The sequence below is a fragment of the Anser cygnoides genome, chromosome 2, assembly GCF_040182565.1.
Source record: "Anser cygnoides isolate HZ-2024a breed goose chromosome 2, Taihu_goose_T2T_genome, whole genome shotgun sequence".
NCBI classification, from domain to species: Eukaryota; Metazoa; Chordata; class Aves; order Anseriformes; family Anatidae; genus Anser; species Anser cygnoides.
In genome coordinates this window covers 135,652,570-135,672,126 of record NC_089874.1, presented here as the reverse complement: position 1 = coordinate 135,672,126, position 19,557 = coordinate 135,652,570, and positions in this window count along the sequence as shown.

Here is a 19,557-nt window from a genome sequence, read left to right as displayed (position 1 = left end):
GGCAGTACAGCTACTACAAAATTTGAGAAACTTACATCCTATTGCAAAATATGCTAGAGGGAAGTGCTACGGTCTATCTCAGGGTCTTGAGTACACTGTTTGTTTGGATTCCCACCCTGTTCATCAGGAATTGTATTTGAGCCCAAAGGTGTAGCTGATAATCTGAGTAATTCATCTGAAGGACGCACAGATGGCCAAAAGCTGACATTATTTCTTTTTGAAGGAATATGTGGACTGGAGATGGATTAGGAACATTGACAGATGTATAAAAAAGTCATTCTTTGGCTTAAACTACCCTAGCCACAATTTATTTCCCAGACTTCATTATTATTATTGTTATTTGTCCCTTATCTGAATTTCTGTTGAATTAAAATGTAATATGTAGTGAGATTATCTATGATTGTGGCATTCAGGAGAGAGTCAGACTTAAAAAGGACCAGCAATATCTTGAGCTGCCTTAAGCCTACAAACATCACCAGCTTAAAAGACACAAACTGTTATATTAATTATTTGGGTGTTTATTCAAACCAGACATACTGATATATGTTTGTTATTAATAAATATTAATAACATATTACTCTAGTTATCTATAATATTTACATCACATGGTACTTTTTGGTTCAATACTTTCTGTGGAATTATCTTCATAATACTCCTGTGAGGTAGGGAAGTGCTGCTGTCAGACAGTAATATCCAAGTTTATAAAAAAGGGTTGGTGCAAAGCAGGGTATTGAAAATAGATTTCCTTAGGCTAAGGCTGACATGCTAGCTATGGGGCCTCCTCGTCTATTTTTTTCATCTTGTTCATCTAAGAAAGTACTGGAAATAATAGAGACCACTTCTAGACTATGGGAAAAACTTTTTTTCTTCCTAATATTGGACTTTGGGTGAAATTTTGGAATGAAATCAGCCATTTAAAAACATCTGTTTCAAACCGTATCCGTTCCCTGTCAAGAAAGGAGAAAACAAACTTTTTTTGAGGCATTATTGGATAAATTATTAGATGTAGCCCTAAATAAACTCCTAGAATTAAAGATAGTGTTTGTGCATAAAGTGATAGCTCAGAATTGGTAGTCATAATGTTTGGTCTTTGTTGTTAAGAGGAAACTAATATCGTAGACAGTGGGACAAATGTTTTTTTGCATGTATGGGATATAAATAAAGAGCAGTTAAAATGCTTTCCATAGAGGAAGAATAGCAGTACAATTTGGGGCAATCTGTTATTAGGATTTTGAACTGCCCTTTAAACACTGCATGTTGATTAGTAAAGCTATTTCTGTACTGATTGCCTCATGCATTTGAAGAATTAAATCTCAATTGGAAAAACCAATAGAATTCATTATCTATCTTATAAGGATCACTGGTCATGATTTAATTTGACGGTAATCTACATCAGAATAAGATTTTACAGTAAGATTAGTTCTACTGAGCCCACTTACTTTGATGGTTCCTTCAATTAAATGCCAGGAAATCTGGAAAAATTACCACATTGCAACCAAGCACTATTGTTATTGTTGCTATTAATTACGTAGTGTCTTAGATTTTAAAAGCTCATTACAGATTAACAAAAATCCGTAGAAATTGTGAAGAAGATGCTAGTTCTGCTATTGAATTTATTGAAAATATTTTGACAGAATAAGACAACTGTTTATGTAATATTATAGCCTGCTAGGTCATTCTTCTCTTTTCAGTGGCCACATTATATTTAGCTTTTTCAAGCTTTCAAAAAAAATTACAGCATAGGTAAAGGAGACCTAATTTTGCAAACCATTAAATTACTTGTTTTTAAAACTTCCCTTTTGAGAATACTTATGATTTTGCCAGTCTCTGAGTTCCCCTTTTCAAGGCATTTTAGCAGAGTTCGGAAACTCTTCCCTTACTGACAGCACAATGATGATGAATTGTATTATTTATAATTTTCCATTCTAAGTAGTAGCCTTTGGTATCATATATTCTGATGTAAGTATTTTTTATTGGTTTTATTGCTAGAATGTACAAATTACAAGAGCAAACAAACCAGTTTCCATTGCATTCTCTCAAGGCAAGTTTAAGTATAAGAAGATTTTCCTGCAGACCTGTTGATGCTGACTGTGATATAAGGGACTGGTCATGAGAGCCCCATGAAATATCAGTAATTTTCCTTTAGAAGATCTCAGATACTCTGAAGCATGTTATGGTAAATGTCATTCTGGGAATTTTGGTAGGAAATCTCCCAGACCTGACTTCTCTTTGCACTTTGGAATGAAGAGGAATTATGGATACTCTCTAGTAATGATTACTGTGGGGTGCCTACAGGCACCCCAAAAAACCTTAGGCTGTAAAATCTGAAAATGGTTGGTTCTTTCAGTACTGTCCTGTATCAAAGCTTACATTAGGTAAATTGCCTTTGTAGACAGAAAGAAGAATTAGGGAATTGTTCAAACAAACCCACTACTTAGACAACCTAATTTGTAAAGTCATTATGGGTTTTTCTCTGGCTCAGACTCTTTTCTGATTCACTAATGTACTGTAAATTTTGCTTGGATTTCAGAGACCAATGCAAGTTATCCCATTGATCCCATAATCAGATTAGTAAAGTCTGACTGTTACACCAATGTGGAGCCTCACATGCTTTAATTAAATTCTGAATGTAGTCTATTTTCAAATAACGTAGAATAAATGCCAGACTGACCATACTTTGAAACACAAATAACATCTAACCAATCTAAAGCTGGATTGCAACTTCAAATAGAAATGCTATCCTTTAATTCAAAGGGCCTGACCGTATGCTTTCAGCTACTGTTTTCCTCTAATTGTTTGAGATCAAGTGTTGGAGGCCTCCCTGCTGTCTGTCTCAGTGTGCAGCCGGTCTCTTTTGTGCATGTCGGATATCCGTCTGCCAGCCTACTAGCCAGGAAGTTGACATCTGTCACTCCTGAAGTGAAAATTCACTGGAGGTATATACAGCACACAGAACACCTAGGACACCAGTGACACTTGAAAATACCTCTGATATTTATAATACCTCTGGTGATGGCAAACTGTGTAAGGATAAAATACACCACAGACATAATATTTGAATAGTAATCATCCTTTAAGTCATCCTTTAATTGTACTGAGAAAAAAAGCTTAGTACCTTTTTTTTTTTTTTTTTTGAATTAATGTACTAGCAGATAGAGCTGTCACTGGATACAACCAAAGCTACCATGGTTTGAAACTGTGTATAGTCACTCAGACGCTCAGATACTTACGAAAAAAGTATTGACCTACATTTGGTAAGTTTTTGACTGAGGAACTTCTCTCTTACAAGTTCTTCTGGGACATTATGACTTGTAATGTGTTGCAAAACCAGTTACAAAGCAGTTGCCTGAAAAAGAAAGTTAAGGGAATTTTAAACCTGAAAGGATGTGGATTTGGAATAGAACTCCTTTTAAAACGCCATGTGAGTTTGCTTATAATATGTCTACAATATCAAAGAGACTTTGTTTTTCAGGTGGGAGATCTGTCAATTTCTGAATCAAAAAGTTTTTCCTCACCTTCACTTCAAAAATATCAGAATGGAAGATGAGTTATCTGAGCTACTGGAGTGAGTCCAGAGGACGGCTACAAAGATGATGAGAGGACTGGAGCACCTGACAGGCCTAGAGAACTGGGCCTGTTTAGCCTGGAAAAGAGAAGACTGAGGGGAGACCTCATAGAATCATAGAATCATTAAGGTTGGAAAAGACCTCCAGGATCATCTGGTCCAACCATCCCCCTACCCCCAATATCACCCACTAAACCATGTCCCTGTGCACCATGTCCAACCTCCCCTTAAACACCCCCAGAGATGGTGATGCCACCACTTCCCTGGGCAACCCGTTCCAATGCCTGACTGCACTTTCAGAGAAGAAATGTCTCCTAATTTCTAAGCTAAACCTCCCCTGGCACAACTGGAAGCCATTCCCCCTAGTCCTATCACTAGTTACCTGTAAGAAGAGGCAGACCCCCAGCTCCCCACACCTTCCTTTCAGGTAGTTGTAGAGAGCAACAAGGTCTCCCCTGAGCCTCCTCTTCTCGAGACTAAACAACCCCAGTTCCCTCAACTGCTTCTCTTAGGACCTGGGTTCCAGGCCCTTCATCAGCTTCGTAGCCCTTCTCTGGACATGCTCCAGGGCCTCAATGTCCTTCTTGTACTGAGGGACCCAAAACTGAACATAGTGTAGTGGGTTTATGTGGCAAGGTTTTGGTAGCAAGGGGCCATAGGGGTGGCTTCTGTGAGAAGAATCTAGAAGCTGCCCCATGTTTGGTAAGGGCCCCACTGCTGACCAGAGCTGAGCCAATAAGTGATGTTGTTTTGCGCCTCTGTGAGAGCATATTTAAGACAGGGAAAAAAAATGCTGCGCCACACAGCAGCTGGGAGAGTGAGAGGAGTGAGGAACAGCCTTGCAAGTGCCAAGGTCAGTGAAGAAGGAGGGGGAGAGGTGCTCCAGGCACCAGAGCAGAAGTCCCCTGCGGCCTGGGGTGAGGACCATGGTGAAGCAGGCTGTCCCCCTGCAGCCCATGGAGTACCACAGTGGAGCAGGGTTCCACGCTGCAGCCCTTGGAGGAGACCACGGTGGAGCAGGTGGACCTGCACCGACAGAGACTGCAGCCTGTGGAAGACCCCTGCCGGAGCAGATTCCGGGCCAGACCTGTAGCCCGTGGAGAGGAGACCACACAGGAGCAGGTGACCTGGCAGGAGCTGCTGCCCGTGGGGGATCCAGGTTGGAGCAGTTTGCTCCTGAGGGATGGACCCCATGGTACGGGCCCATATCCGGAGCAGTTCTTGAAGAGCTGCTGCCTGTGGGCAGCCCATGCCGGATCAGTTCAGCAAGGACTGCATCCCGTGGGAGGGACCCCACAGCACAGGGGACGAGAGTGATTGAGAAGGAGTGGCGGGGAAGAAGCGCTATAGACTGACCATAACCCCCATTCCCCCGTTCCCCTGTGCCGCTTGGGGGGGAGGAGGTGGAAGAGGGTGAATGGGGGGAAGGTGCTTTTGGTTTCTTTCCTTTGTTTCTCACTTCTCTAGCTTGTTAGTAGGTAATAAATCTTACTATCTCCCTACGCTGAGTCTGTTTTGCCCATCACAATAATTACTGTGCGATCTCCCTGTCCTTATCTCAACCCTTGAGCCTTTTTCATCATATTTTCTCCACGTTCCTCTTTGAGGAGGGGGAGTGAGAGAGCGGTTGTGGTGAACTTGGCCACCCACCCGAGTAAAACCACCACACATAGTACTCGAGGTGCGGCCTCACCAGAGCAGAATACGAGGGGAAGATCACCTCATTAATACATATAAAATCTGAAGGAAGAGTGTCAAGAGCATGGAGCCAGTCTCTTTTCAGTTGTGCCCAGAGAGAGGACAAGAGGCAATGGGCACAGTTTGAAGCATAGAAAGTTCCGGCTGAATATGAGAGGGTATTTCTTTACCGTGAGGGTGACAGAGCACTGGAACAGGCTGCCCAGAGAGGTTGTGGAGTCTCCTCTGGAGATATTCAAAACCTGCCTGGATGTCATCCTGTGCAATATGCTCTAGGTGATCCTGCTCGGCAGGTGTGTTGGACTAGATGATCTTCAGAAGTCCCTTCCAACCTCGGCCATTCTGCAATTCTGTGATTCTATGATTCTATTTTTTTACTGTAAGGGCTGAAAAGACTTGTGATGACCCATGTCTGACCCCAATAGGGGGGTAGGAGTACAGGACAGGAGTAGGGTCTGACCCTGTAGGGGTCACAGGAGTTCCTTGAGTTAATTTCTGTCTGAGCTACAGCACATCTTTTAAAATCTTTTCAATTAGATTTTAAAATGTCACAGATAGAGAATCCAGAACATTCTTCCTTTATGTATTTGTTTCACTTTTTCATTTCCCTTGTGGTTTGAGTCTGATGTTAGATTTGCACCCTAGCACCAGCTTCCAGTATTGTGAGCTTATATTCACCTGCAAATTTTAAGCCCCGTGATTATCAAATGTATCTCCACTATGAAAATAATCACAGATTCATCACCTTATCACAGAATCATAGAATGCTAGGGAGTGGAAGGGACCTTGAAAGATCATCTAGTCCAATCTCCCTGCCGGAGCAGGAACACCTAGATCAGGTCACACAGGAACACGTCCAGGCGGGTTTTGAAAGTCTCCAGAGAAGGAGACTCCACAACCCCCCTGGGCAGCCTGTTCCAGTGCTCTGTCACCCTCACTGTGAAAAAGTTTCATCTCATATTTAAGGAGAACCTCCTATGTTCCAGCTTGCACCCATTGCTCCTTGTCCTATCATTAGATGTCACCAAGAAGAGCCTGGCTCCATCCTCCTGACACTCACTCTTTACATATTTATAGCATTAATAAGGTCACCCCTCAGTCTCCTCTTCTCCAAGTTAAAGAGACCCATCTCCTTCAGCCTTTCCTCATAAGGGAGATGCTCCACTCCCTTAATCGTCCTCATGGCTCTGCGCTGGACTCTCTCAAGCAGTTCCCTGTCCTTGAACTGAGGGGCCCAGAACTGGGTGCAATATTCCGGATGCGGTCTCACCAGGGCAGAGTAGAGGGGGAGGAGAACCTCTCGAGACCTAGTAACCACATCACTTCTAATACACCCCAGGATGCCATTGGTCTTCTTAGCCACAAAGGCACTTTTCTTCTTATTATTCCCTGTCCTTCATAGTTTGTAATGGGAACCTGAGACTTCCTGGTTGCATTCAAAGTAGGAGTTTTGACTGAAGAAGCTCTGAAATAGTTGGTATTTTACTACTTCAGAGGTCTCCCTTCATTTCATGTATATGCAACTATGGTATGTTGGCCAAGACCCCCTTTTAGAGAAGGCAGTTCACCACAGAGGTCAGATCATGAAGGATTCAGTATTCCACATTTATAGTCCAGATTTATATCTCATCCAGCACAGCTCAGATCAATTTGTCTTCAAGAGCGATCTGCTGGAGTCCTCTGATTACATAAGAACAAGCAGAGAACAGTCTGTGAAAGGTCTTTGGTGTGTGACAAAAGGTGTACTTGGTGCTCTGCATTATATTTAGGAGGTCTTCAAACATCTATTGTAGGGATCCTAGAGACTTAGACTGTGTGTATGTTTATGTGTGGGTGGGTGTGTAACTTCTTCTGATAAATAATAGGCTTCTCTAATAAGAATAAAAACATCAAAGGGATGTACCTTCTTTCTGTATCCTTTTCTCAGGGAGAGTTCATATCTGAGAATACTGATTTTTTTGTCAAGGTAAAGATTTCGTCTTCCGATATTAAATACATAATTTACAACTCCTTTTGTATTTTTGATTGTTTTAAAACAGAGCCTCATCGTTTCATTGTTTTTATTTGCACTTTCCCTCAAGATTTGCTAGGTTTTTGAGCTAAGAAAAAAAAAAAAAGAGTGGAAAAAAAAGAAAAGAAAAATCTGTCAAATTTACTTGGGGTTTCAATGTCTTTGTTCTCTCCTACTGTCATCAAAATCATGAAGGATATTCTCTGTTGCTATATTGGTCCAGGTGCCATCAAGGTTTCATGTTTTCTTTTCCCAGCCAAGTTTAAAGGAATTTTTTTGAACAAAAATTGTCCTTGGTGAAAAATATTGCTAGACACACATAGCAAACTCTCCAAAAAACACACCTTGAATGTTTTGCCTTAAACAAGTTTTATTTGTACTTTCAGTGTGTGTATGTGTGTCTCTGTGTGTATTTGCACTTTCCATATGTACACAAACTTTAGAGGCTCAGTGGTACTTTGATGTGGGTTTATCTAACTGGTTGATTAGTGTGTCCTCAGGAATATTAATAGATTAAAACACAGCAAAACTCTCTGGATATAAGCAGAATGCTGGAGAGGTTTGAGTCTTGACTTCTTGGTATAACACAGGTATATGAATTATAATAAAGGCACTACATTTGACTGTTCTTTAGCATTAGCATACAATAGATACAGCCATACTCTTAGACAAAAACTTGTCAGCCGATAGTGCTTTTGGTTTATTCTAATCCCTGAATCAAGGCCAGAAACAATCTGGGAGAGTATAAATTGACCTGGCTGAAGCATACCGAGATCATAGAATCATAGAATCATGGAATGATTTGGGTTGGAAAGGATCTTAAAGATCATTTAGTTCCAACTCCCCTGCCAAGGGCAGGGACATCTCCCCCTAGACCAGGCTGCTCACAGCCCAATCCAACCTGGCCTTGAACACCTCCAGGGATGGGGCATTCACAGCTTCTCTTGGCAACCTGTTCCAGTGCCTCACCACTCGTGTGATGAAGAATTTCTTTCTTACACCTAATCTAAATCTCTCCTCTTTTGCTTTAAAGCCATTTCCCTTTGTCCTATCACTATACTCCCCGAGAAAGAGTCCCTCCCCATCTTTTCTGTAGGCCCCCTTTAGGTACTGGGAGGCTGCTATAAGGTCTGCTCGGAGCCTCCTCTTCTAAATAACCCCAACTCTCTCAGCTTGTCTTCGTAGGAGAGATGCTCCTTCCAGTTCCTCCAGACAGAGCACATGAAGTATACAAAATTGTGTGCAGAGAATAATCCCTCCCCAAAGCTTAATCTCCTTGTACAGACATAGTTAAAGGTGATTAAAATTTTGAGTTACCTACTGATTTTAATGGCCTAATTGTGATTTTTTAAACAGTGCTCTCTCTCTTTCTTTACATGATACTTACCATCCCTCTTATGGGCCTTGCCTGACTGCTACCCAGTAAGCCCCCAAATTCACCAGATGTTTTTGAAAAGGGGATAGTATAATGCTAAGCACCAAGTGGTATGGATGTCAAGAACAAAACATATCAGACTAATCCATTGTGCTCCTCAAACTGAACTTGAGACAACAATATTAACCCTTTCCAAGGCAAACCACAAACAAAGTCTAATTTTAACTCTTAGTTAATTAATAAGTGTTGTATGTTATATCTGGGGGAAAATTCTTGTAGTCTATTGGACATTGGTGAGGCCTAGTTCCTTACTTGAAAATAATATTGGCTTTTATCTGCCATACTAAGAAGGTGTTTGTGGGAAATAAATTGGCAAGAAAGTTACAAATGCATAAATTGTGAATAAAATTTGAAAACTTATGCTTGTTTAGCCTAGAAAATAAAAGAAATATGGAGTGGGAGGGGTCTTTTATTTGTGTAAAGGATTGTTTATAGAATGGGTGGGATCAATCAATCCAAATGTTGGCTGAGGAAGAATTTAATAAAATAATTTAATTTCCTATATGTAATTTAGATATTAAAACAAAAACAGCAACAACAAACAGAATTATTAATGAGAACTTTGAAGTGTTGGAACTGGAATCCTGAAAATGGGAGCTTTAAAGAGAAGCTGAGATACACATCTGTCCGGGATGATTTAAGTGTATTTGTTTTGGCATCTGAGCAGTGGCACCACCTTAAAGAGCTCTTAGGCTGAATCTACACTGCTGAGCTAAATAAGGAAGAGGCCAATACCTGGCTCCAAGGCCAGGTAGCACTGAATGATGACGTCCACCCTCTTTTGGACTGGCTCTTTCTCTAATAAATCTGTCTTGGAGAGGGCTAGTTGATGTAATGCAATGAGAGCCTGGGATTAGAAAAAAAAATAGCATGACATACAACATTGTGGTGCTCAACTGTCTGCCTAGTAAGGCAAGAATCATCTTCTGAGCATGTATGTAGCCCTGAATTACTGTGCATGATTTTTCTTAGCAAGTGGAACACATTATATGCTCAGGGAAGGGATTGGTTATTTACCTAACACAGCTATGTAAAGCACAGAACATATGTCCAGTTACATGAATTTTTTGAAGGCTAGAAATGCATTATAAATATTTTTTAATGATTACACATATAATAACATATGGCAAGTCATAACTGTCTCCAGGATTTATCTTAGCTAAATAGGTACAGAAACTAATTCTGCATCCTTAATTTTGAAATTTGAAGAAAGCTAGTTCTTGTTCAGAGAATAATCAGTCCAAACAATAAGACTGGTTTGATTTGTAATATCTGTCTTCCCTGTAATATTAACTTTTTAAGGAGGTGAATTCCAATAATTTGACTCCTTAGATTACTTCTTACCATTCATCATGAGCTCCTGGGACTCCAATTCTGCTTCACATTAAAATGTGAAAAAAATAAGTCTTAAAAAATATTTTTCATCTAAATTGCTTCCATAACATTCAATATCGGAAGCAGTGGCATAACTCTGAGAATAACAGCGGGGTTGCAAGTCTTCCATTTTATTAGCAGATGATCTAAATCTGTGTTTCTCCATTTATATAAGGAGGAAATATCAGACTTACAGAATTGTAGGGGTTGGAAGGGACCTCAGGAGATCATCTGGTCCAAACCCCCTACCAAAGCAAGTTCCCTAGAGTGGGTTGCCCAGGTAGGCGTCCAGACAGGCCTTGAATATCTCCAGAGAAGGACACTCCACAACCTCCCTGGGCAGCCTGTTCCGGTGCTCCATCACCCCCACCGTGAAGTTCTTTCGCATGTTGGTGCGGAAGTTCCTGTGATCCATTTTTTGGCCACTGCGCCTTGTCATGTCCCCGCAAACCACTGAAAAGAGGTTGGCTAAATCCCTCTGTCTCCCACACTTAAGATATTTGTAAACAGTAATAAGATCCCCTCTCAGTCTTCTTTTCTCCAGGCTGAACAGACCCAGGTCTCTCAGTCTTTCCTCATAGGGAAGATGCTCCAGGCCCCGTATCATCTTTGTGGCCCTAATAGGTGGTAGCAGATCTTGTAATGGTAATGAGATCTTTTATTTGGTACACACGAAACGCTACAATAATCAAGACCTGTTTGTCTTTCATTTTAAATTGCTTCTCACGTTGAAAATAAAAGTCCAAAATCTCTTTTGAAAACATACAGTTCAGTGGAAGACTACATAGAAAATAACTTTCCTCATCTGTGTTTTTCTGTACCCTGGCACTGGGCTTCATTTTCAGTCTGTTTCCACTTCAGTGTATTTTGCTTCTCCTGGACAGTCATTGAGTGACAGGAATGTCACATCAGGGAATAAGCCATTGCAAACTGCAATGTATTGTCAGAACTAAACTACAATCGGAAGAATAGCTAATACGAAGAACCTCAGACAACTGGTAGAAATACATCAACATATATACACAAAGAAGTCACTATATAGTACCTGACAGCAATCTGCTTTCTCAGAGCTGTTTGAGGGGATATTTGAGCTATGTATTGCAAGTCCATTACATACAACTTTCTAGGGAACTGCACAAAGAAAGCAAAAATGAGGAAGCAGTGTTCTTTCTAAGAACAGGTTTTACTGCTTATTTTGTCTTGTGAACTTTGTCCCATTTTCCAATAACTTTAAAAAAAAAAAAAAAAGTAATGCACTCTTCGCAAGTATTGGGTCATTCTATGCCTATTTTTTAAATGTAAACCTACAATTCAAATTTTAACTATATATGCCTTCCCAATCTGTGCAGTTACTGAATATGAAATTGTACACCCTGCTTACGTGTAAAACTGCTGAGTCCCCATTGAAATAAGTAATCATTCAAATGACACGTTTGAACTGAATGAATACCTGTGTGAGAATTATTTACATGGGAGGGCAGCCAGCTTCTCCACACAATACTTCAGATATGTTTCCCTCACCATTGGTTCTATTTCCTTTTGGTGTTTTTTCATTGTAAATGATGCACTGCAATTTGCCATCACAGAAATGAAAACATCCCACATAGTGATCATGCCCTCAGTCAGCTAAGCTGTTACATACACTGCTTTGTTGCCTTGCTACCACCCATGTGTCAGAGAAATGCTCTGGCTAGGCTTGCTGGGCAGAATTCACTACACAGGTTTGGGGTTTCTACTTGAATTATTTTGGTGGCTGTGCTCATTTCGTCATGTGTAGAATCATTAAGTGAGTGAGGTCTACAACGTCCCTCCCCATTCCTTCTCTGGTACTTACTAACAAAGCATAGCCAATTCAATTTCATACCACCTGGGGCAATAGTCCCTTTGGTGGTCTATGGAGTGAAAAATGGCATAGCCACACAGGTAAAGAATGGAACTGGAATAAACTCATTATCATAGTTAAAGTATGATTTAAAATTAAAGAATAATAATAAGAAGAAATAAGAATAGTAAAAGCTTAATTTAACTCTTTCAGAGTTTATGCCTGATTGGTATTATTTATTTATGTACAGCCAACAAAAAGGTGGCACAACACCATATTGTGTACTCTGTTAGTCTGACAGAAATGTGATTATGTATTTATGCCTAATCTAGATTAAATTTGTACTGGCAGGTTGTCTGCTAATTCGCAAATCTAGTATTAATGAGTGTAGAAGTAAGGTTGCAGAGTTCACGACTACCTGCCTTCTTCTTTACTGGTTATTCCCAGAAATGTAGAGTTTAGCCTAATTAGATTACTGGTAATAGGAGCAGGTGACTTTGGACGAATCAGTTCATTAACTGTTATGGGTAATGTCATGCATGCATTCCAATGACATAATTAAACTAAGTATTAAGGAGAACAGCATGTTAGCTTACTTGTTAAATAATAACTGTGTTTACTTTCAAGCTTACTACCAGTTTGTGGTTGTTCTTTTTTTTCATTGAAGTCATTAACAGGTGTGCTGTGATGGTGTATTTTGTTTCATAGAAAAAATTTCAGTTATTGATAGCAAATGAAAATACACTCAGGACATCAGAATTACTGAACATGGTATTCCAATGAGAATGATAGTGTCCTAAAAATAGGAACACATTTATCTGTCTTTGCTGCTTTGCTAGAACTGGCTTTGCTTTTGTTAGCGTTTTATTCATTTTGGTAAGGAAGTTGTTGACATTGTGCCCTGGTGAAGTCGGCAAAGATTCAAGTAGTCTATTGTTCAAAATTTAAATCTCTTCTTAAAACCTGAGGAATTTATTACACCTAGTCTTAATTCAACTACAACAGTGGAAACTATTTTTAATACAAACTACTTGAGTAGCTTGCAGGAATCTACTTAGCAGCGATTGTCCTGTATCTGAGTTTTGAATGTGTTAAACAAGCAAATAAATAAATAAATAAATAAATAAAAATGCCCAAATGTATGTTGAAATGTAGTATACATGATCATAAGAACCACTTTAAATAACACATTCTGGCATATGGCAAAGAACTGTTTATTTGAGATATGCACACTTGAAAGAAAAATACATGCATGTTGCCCTCTATGTTAAGAAATGGTAGATTGCAAAGAGCTGCCTCTGAGAAATAGCCACAAACAGGTTGAGAATTTCTAAATTCTAAAAGTTAAGAACCAGACTGATAAAGGACACCCTGTGGTTGGGCTCTACTACTGGATGTCTGATCAAGGGGGGCCTATTGCTCCCCTTGCTAAGAAGGCCTCGTCTTGCTTCAGCTACATGAAGCATTGTGCTTGCAGGCTCTCATCCTGATGGAGGATTTCAACCACTCGAATGTGTCTGGTGTAAGCAATCCAGGAGACTCCTGGAGTACATTGAGGATAACTTCCTGGTCCAGGTATTTGACAAACCAACCAGAGGGGAAGCATTACAGGACCTGGTGCTCACCGGTGTGGATGAACTCATTAAACAGGTTATGACTGGAAGCAATCTGGGCTACAGCAACCACCTCCTGGTTCCGTTCATGATCTTGGGAAATATAGACCTGGCAAAGAGCAAAGTCAGGACCCTGAAATATAGAAGAGCAAAATTCCAGCTGTTTAAAGACCTAGTGGATGAGATCCCAGGGACACTGTCCTTAGGGACAGAGGAACTGATCAGAGCTGGGAACTCTTTAAGGACACTTCTTAGAGTGCAAGGGCTCTTCACCCCCATGTGTAAGAAATCAAGCAGAGAAGGCAGGAAACCAGCATGGCTGAGCAAGGACCTTCTGGTCAAACTGAGGCATAAGAAGGAAATGCATGGACAGTGGAAGCAGGGATATGTGGCCTGAGAAGAGTACAGGGATGCCGTCCGGAGGTGCAGGGATGGGATCAGGAAAGCCAAGGCACAGATGAAACTGAACTTGGCAAGGGATGCAAAGAATAACAAGAAGTGATTCTATAGGTACATTGGTCAGAAAAGAAAGCCCAAGGAGAGTGTACCGTCTCTGATAAACAAGAAGGAAGAACTGGTAACGGCAGACATGGAGAAGGCTGAAGTACTCAGCAACTTCTTTTCCTCAGTCTTCACTGCTAGTCAGGCTGCCCATATCTCTTGAGTCCTTGAACCTGTAGGTAAGAGCTAGGGGAGCAAAGTCCCTCCCACTGTTAAGTGAAATGAAGGTTTGAGACCACATGATGAAACTAAACAGGTACAAGTCTACGGGACCTGATGCCATGTCTTGAGGGAGCTCACTGATGTAGTTGCCAAGACTCCATCATGCTTGAAAAGTCCTGGCAGTTAGGTGAAGTCCCCAGTGACTGGACAAAGGGAAACACTACTGTTTTTAAAAAGGGCAAAAAGGAGGATGCAGAGAACTACAGACCAGCAAGCCTCACCTCCATGCCTGACAAGATCATGGAACAGACTCTCCTGGAAGCAATGTTAAGGCACATTCAAGACAAGAAGGTGATCTGGGATAGCCAGCATGGTTTCACCAAGGGAAAATCCTGACTGACCAGTCTTGTGGCTTTCTATGATGGAGTGACTGCATCAGTTGACAAGCAAAGACCAGCCAATGTCACCTACCCGGACTTCTGTAAGGTCTTTGACATGGTGCCACATAACATCCTTATCTCTAAACTAGAGACATATGGATTTGGAGGGTATATTATTTGGTGGATAAGGAATTGGCTGGATGGCCACAGCCAGAGAGTTGCAGTCACCAGCTCTATGTTTGGATAGAGGCCGGTGATGAGTGGTGTCCCTCTGCGGTCCATTTTGGGACTGGCACTGTTTAACATCTTTGTTGGTGACATGGACAGTGGGATTGAGTGCACTTTCAGCAAGTTTGCAGAAGATATCAAGCTGAGTGGTGCAGTTGATACAACAGAAGAAAGGGATACCACCCAAAGGGACGTGGACAAGCTTGAGAATAAGGCCCATGTTCAACCTAATGGGTTTTAATAATAGAAGGGTAACCTGTTGCATCTGGGTCAGGGCAATCCCAGACATGAATACAGACTGGGAGAAGATGTTTTTCTTAAAATAAAGCATTTTTCCTTGTTTCTAAATTTGTTGCTTTTCATATTCATGCAGGAAAGGTGCCTGCCCTTGTCACTGCAATGTTGTATCTGAGTCCTGTTTAAACATCCAGATAAGATTGCGATAATAATCCAGATAAATTTGAGATAATCTCAATAAAATTGGGGCACTTCTAATTGTGCTTAATGACTTTGTCCCAAGAAAATGGAACTATTCCATTTTCCAGAATGGAAATACCCCATGGAGGGAAAGGGAAGAAAATATCTTCTATTGCTCTCCAGCACACCATGTGAGGCCACACCTCGAATACTGTGTTCAGTTTTGGGTCTCTCACTACAAGAAATACATCAAGGTGCTGGAGTTGCTGAAGTTGGTCTCTTCTCCCAAGTAACAAGCGATAGGACAAGAGGAAATGGCCTCCAGTTGTTCTAGGGGAGGTTTGATTGGATATTAGGAAAAATTTCTTCACTGAAAGGGTTGTGAAGCATTGGAACAGGCTGCCCGGAGAAGTAGTTGGGTCACCACACCTGAAGGTATTCAAAAGATGTATAGATTTGATGCTTAGGGACATGGTTGAGTGGTAGATTTCACAGTGCTATGTTAACAGTTGGACTTGGCGATCTTAGAAGTGTTTCCAACCTAAATGATTTTATGATTCTATCATTCTCTTCTTGCACTGAGCTCAACTATTGACCCAGCTCCTAGCTGGTGTCATCCAACAAGCATCTTCATCATTGGAGAGTACGCTAAACCTCTTAATGGACTCATATTCCTCTGGGGCTGTTTCAAGGTCAATAACATTCAGTGTAAACTAAAAACACCTGTCAGGATTCTTGAGTTTTGGGGTGAAGTGTTTGTAGGCATGCAAGTGATTTTTCTTTTTGGACAAGGTTGAAATTCACCAGCTGCAACCTAGAGAACTGCCCTCCTGCCTCTCCACTTGCCGTGGCCAGAATGGACATAACTGCAAGCTCTGAGCTCTTTCTATGTTCATGGGTAAAGTTGTTGGACACCAAGCAAGAGCAATAAAGAAATTACAAAACGAGGGTAAGAGACATATGGCAAACATGAGGGTGGTAACTGTACAGAAAAACACTTAGTGTGTTGTTTATGTTGCTCTTGACATGAGAAGACTGCTCAGAATTACAAGGCTGACCTAGTTTAAGGTTTGACATTTTGTTAAATGCTCCACAGCAGGTACTTTTTTAAGCAAGATATTTTTATTCTGCCAAGGTCCATCTACAACATAATGGCTGCCAGTACTAATATTTCTTTTAAAAAGATATTTGAAGGACAGATCATATATAGTGTTAGAACAGAAAATGTCAAGGAAAATGTTTGTATGGCTAAGAGAGAGGAATTGCATACACACAGTACAGAACTAATGCACGTTCTTAATGCTGAAATATTTGAAAGTTTATTAATATAGTTTTTACGTACCATCAGCTTTCTACTTCATTTGGAGTAATTGAAATTAGATAGCTAAAAAGAAATTGAAGAGCTTTTCCAGATGAATGTCTTTAGAAAGCACTGATTTCCAACTAATTCCATTAAAATCAACATCCATAAAGTCCGGTGTCTGAATTTCAGCAGTATTTTATACCATTTGGGTTTAAACTTACAGTAATAATTATTTGCAATGAAATTATTTGTGTATTAAAACTGCATTAGAAAACACAGATGCATTTTCTCTTATCTGTATTGTCATCATTAGGCTCTGGCTTGTATTTATAATGAAAAGCTGTGTGTATCGCAAACTAATTGTATTTATTTGTTTCATTTTATGTCTTTTGAGATAATAGGATACACAGGAGTAGCTGTGGGAAAACATAGATTGGGCAATATTAACCCAGGCTTTGTTCTGTAATTTTTCATTTACTTGTATTTACAGTTTTTGATTGGAAAGGAAGCTGAAACAGCATGTCAGGCTAAATGAGATAAATCTGATCTTTAACTTAGAATTCCCTAACTGTTGGATCAGATCCAGCTTTCTCTGAAATCACTGGAAAAGTTCACATTGATTTCTGTGAGACCTGGATCAGACCTCCTGAAACCCTTCAGTTAAATCCTCTGAGACAAATTGTTTGTTCTGTGAATTTCACTAGTCCCATGGAACTAACAAGTTGAGCAGCTGTGCCTAAAGGTTAAAGTTTACCCTACAGTATTTTCTTTACATAGTTTTTTAAGCTTTATAATATCCATTGCTCTTGTGTAAAGGGAAGGAGGGAAAAGCATAAAAGGGAGAGGTTAGAGTTCATTTTTATTATGAGTTAAACAAGAGAAACACAACATTTCAGATACAAGCCCTTATTTCGACCTTGAGAACTGAAATACTGTCATCTTTGTGCTTTTGAAAATGACTTCAGCAGGGGTTCATTTGTTTCACACTTCTGACCTTAATTTAAGTGTAAATATTTTGCTCATAATTTTGATGACTGAGTTAGTAAATGTGCCTCTGCAATATGTTCCCAGTCTGTAATTGCTCCACTTCATACCCAAGCATAGCTGAGATACACCCTGGTAAGCAAAGCATGCTCTGACATCTGAGGAACCATGTCACACTGCCCATATGTTTCTTCCTACTAAGGAGGTCGCCCCACTTTACAGGAAATTTAAAAGGCCCATCAGAAACTGAATTTGAGGAGTTTTAATAAAGAGATGCTGGGTTACATGAAGAAAACTGGTACTGTATGAAATAATAGTATATAGTACACCAGGGTGTGTATACTTTGTACTGTCCAGAGTATTATCGCTATTTTAACCCCATTTTAGACCTTACTTTTATTTGCAATAGTTTGCCAAATCCTTTTATCTCTGCAGTCACTTTCCAGAGCTGCTGGTTGATAAGCAAGTACAAATCTTCCATGTTAAGCTGTTGTTCTCACTTGTCACTGCTATAACCAATAAAAAGGTAAGAGTGAAACCTAATTTTGAATAAGCTTTGAGTTTTCATATTCTATTTTTCAACATGATCTGTACTGGCCATATAGGAAAACACATAAACTGAAGGCAGTGTATAAAGCTGCACTGATTAAATGATGTGAGATCTGGTTCTGTCAGAGTAAATTATTTCAGACTGGAACACCAAAAACCATTTCAGAGCTCTGTAGACCTTCCCCATTATCTCTGTAATTCCTGCTGATGTTAATCAAAACTATTGTTCTATTTGCAAGGTACTTAATACCATTTTGATTACTATTCATTTTATTTAGACCTTGCCATCTGTTTTATTTTATGGTTCTCTCATGGGCATTTGAGATAATGTCTCAAATGTTATTTGTACACTGTCCATTTAGATATAAATGTATAATAGTACTTTATGTAATGTATAATATAGTAATATGCAATTAAATTTTGAGTAGGTGTTAGAGATTAGTGGTTTTGGGGAGTAGGACCAGACAGAAAAGTCAAGAAAAAAATAGCCAGATCTCAACCCTATGTACAGTTTAGAAACTTGAACACATCCACCTCAAAACTTAGTTCCTGACAGAGACTTCAAGTGTCAGGAAGATACTCTTTGTCTAGCTATAAAGAAAATCATGAAGTTAAAAGTAGAAACCTTATGAGTAAGATGGAATTTTAGAAAGAAAAACATATATATATAAATTCTGCTTTTAACAGTGCAGGGATCGATGAACTAACAAAGTACTACATCTGCTAATGCTAAGCAGCTATATTCACTTATACGTTTAATATTATGCTATCACAGTCCTGCCTTTGAGTGGAGTTCTCTACTCCAGGTCTTTGACTTCTAGGTCAAATTGCTGCAGAAGTCACCCAACACTTCTTTCTGTTACAGCTTTCCAAATAGTTGGTTTAAAAGAGAAACAATGTAGAGATGAATGAAGCACATTCTAAGGAGAGATAAAGAGATTGGAGATGCAGAAAATTTGAGCACTTGTTGTCACTGAAAATATGTCTGGAATCTTTATTTGAAGCTTTTCTACAAGAGCCTCATCTGTAGAAGAAGGAGGTAATGCAGAAACACTTTGGCAGTAGAAGTGGTGAACTTTAAATACTTAGACGTTCCTAGAGTAGAAGTAATGCTGATAGAAACCTTTGTTGTTCAATATATTGCCTCATTGTCAAGGCTGACATCTTTAAATAAGTTAAGATGAAAGATCAGAGATGGAGTAATTAGTTAAATAAGCATTTGTAGCTCTGGGACATTTAGTCCTCAAAAAAGTTCTGGTGCTTTCTAATGAGCCTCCTCGCTACCAGACTAGTATTTATGAATTACAAATAATACTAGTGATTTAATGAGCTCAGTAAAATTGTCAACAAATTCAATGGTGCATTAAAAAAATGTCAAAATCACAATTTTATGAAATGCCTAGGAAAAATCCTAACAAAAAAAAATACTATTCTGAATAGCCAGCTCTATCAAATGAAAAAGAAAAAAAAAATTATGCTTTGACTAACATAAAATTACAGAGCGTCCATCAGAAC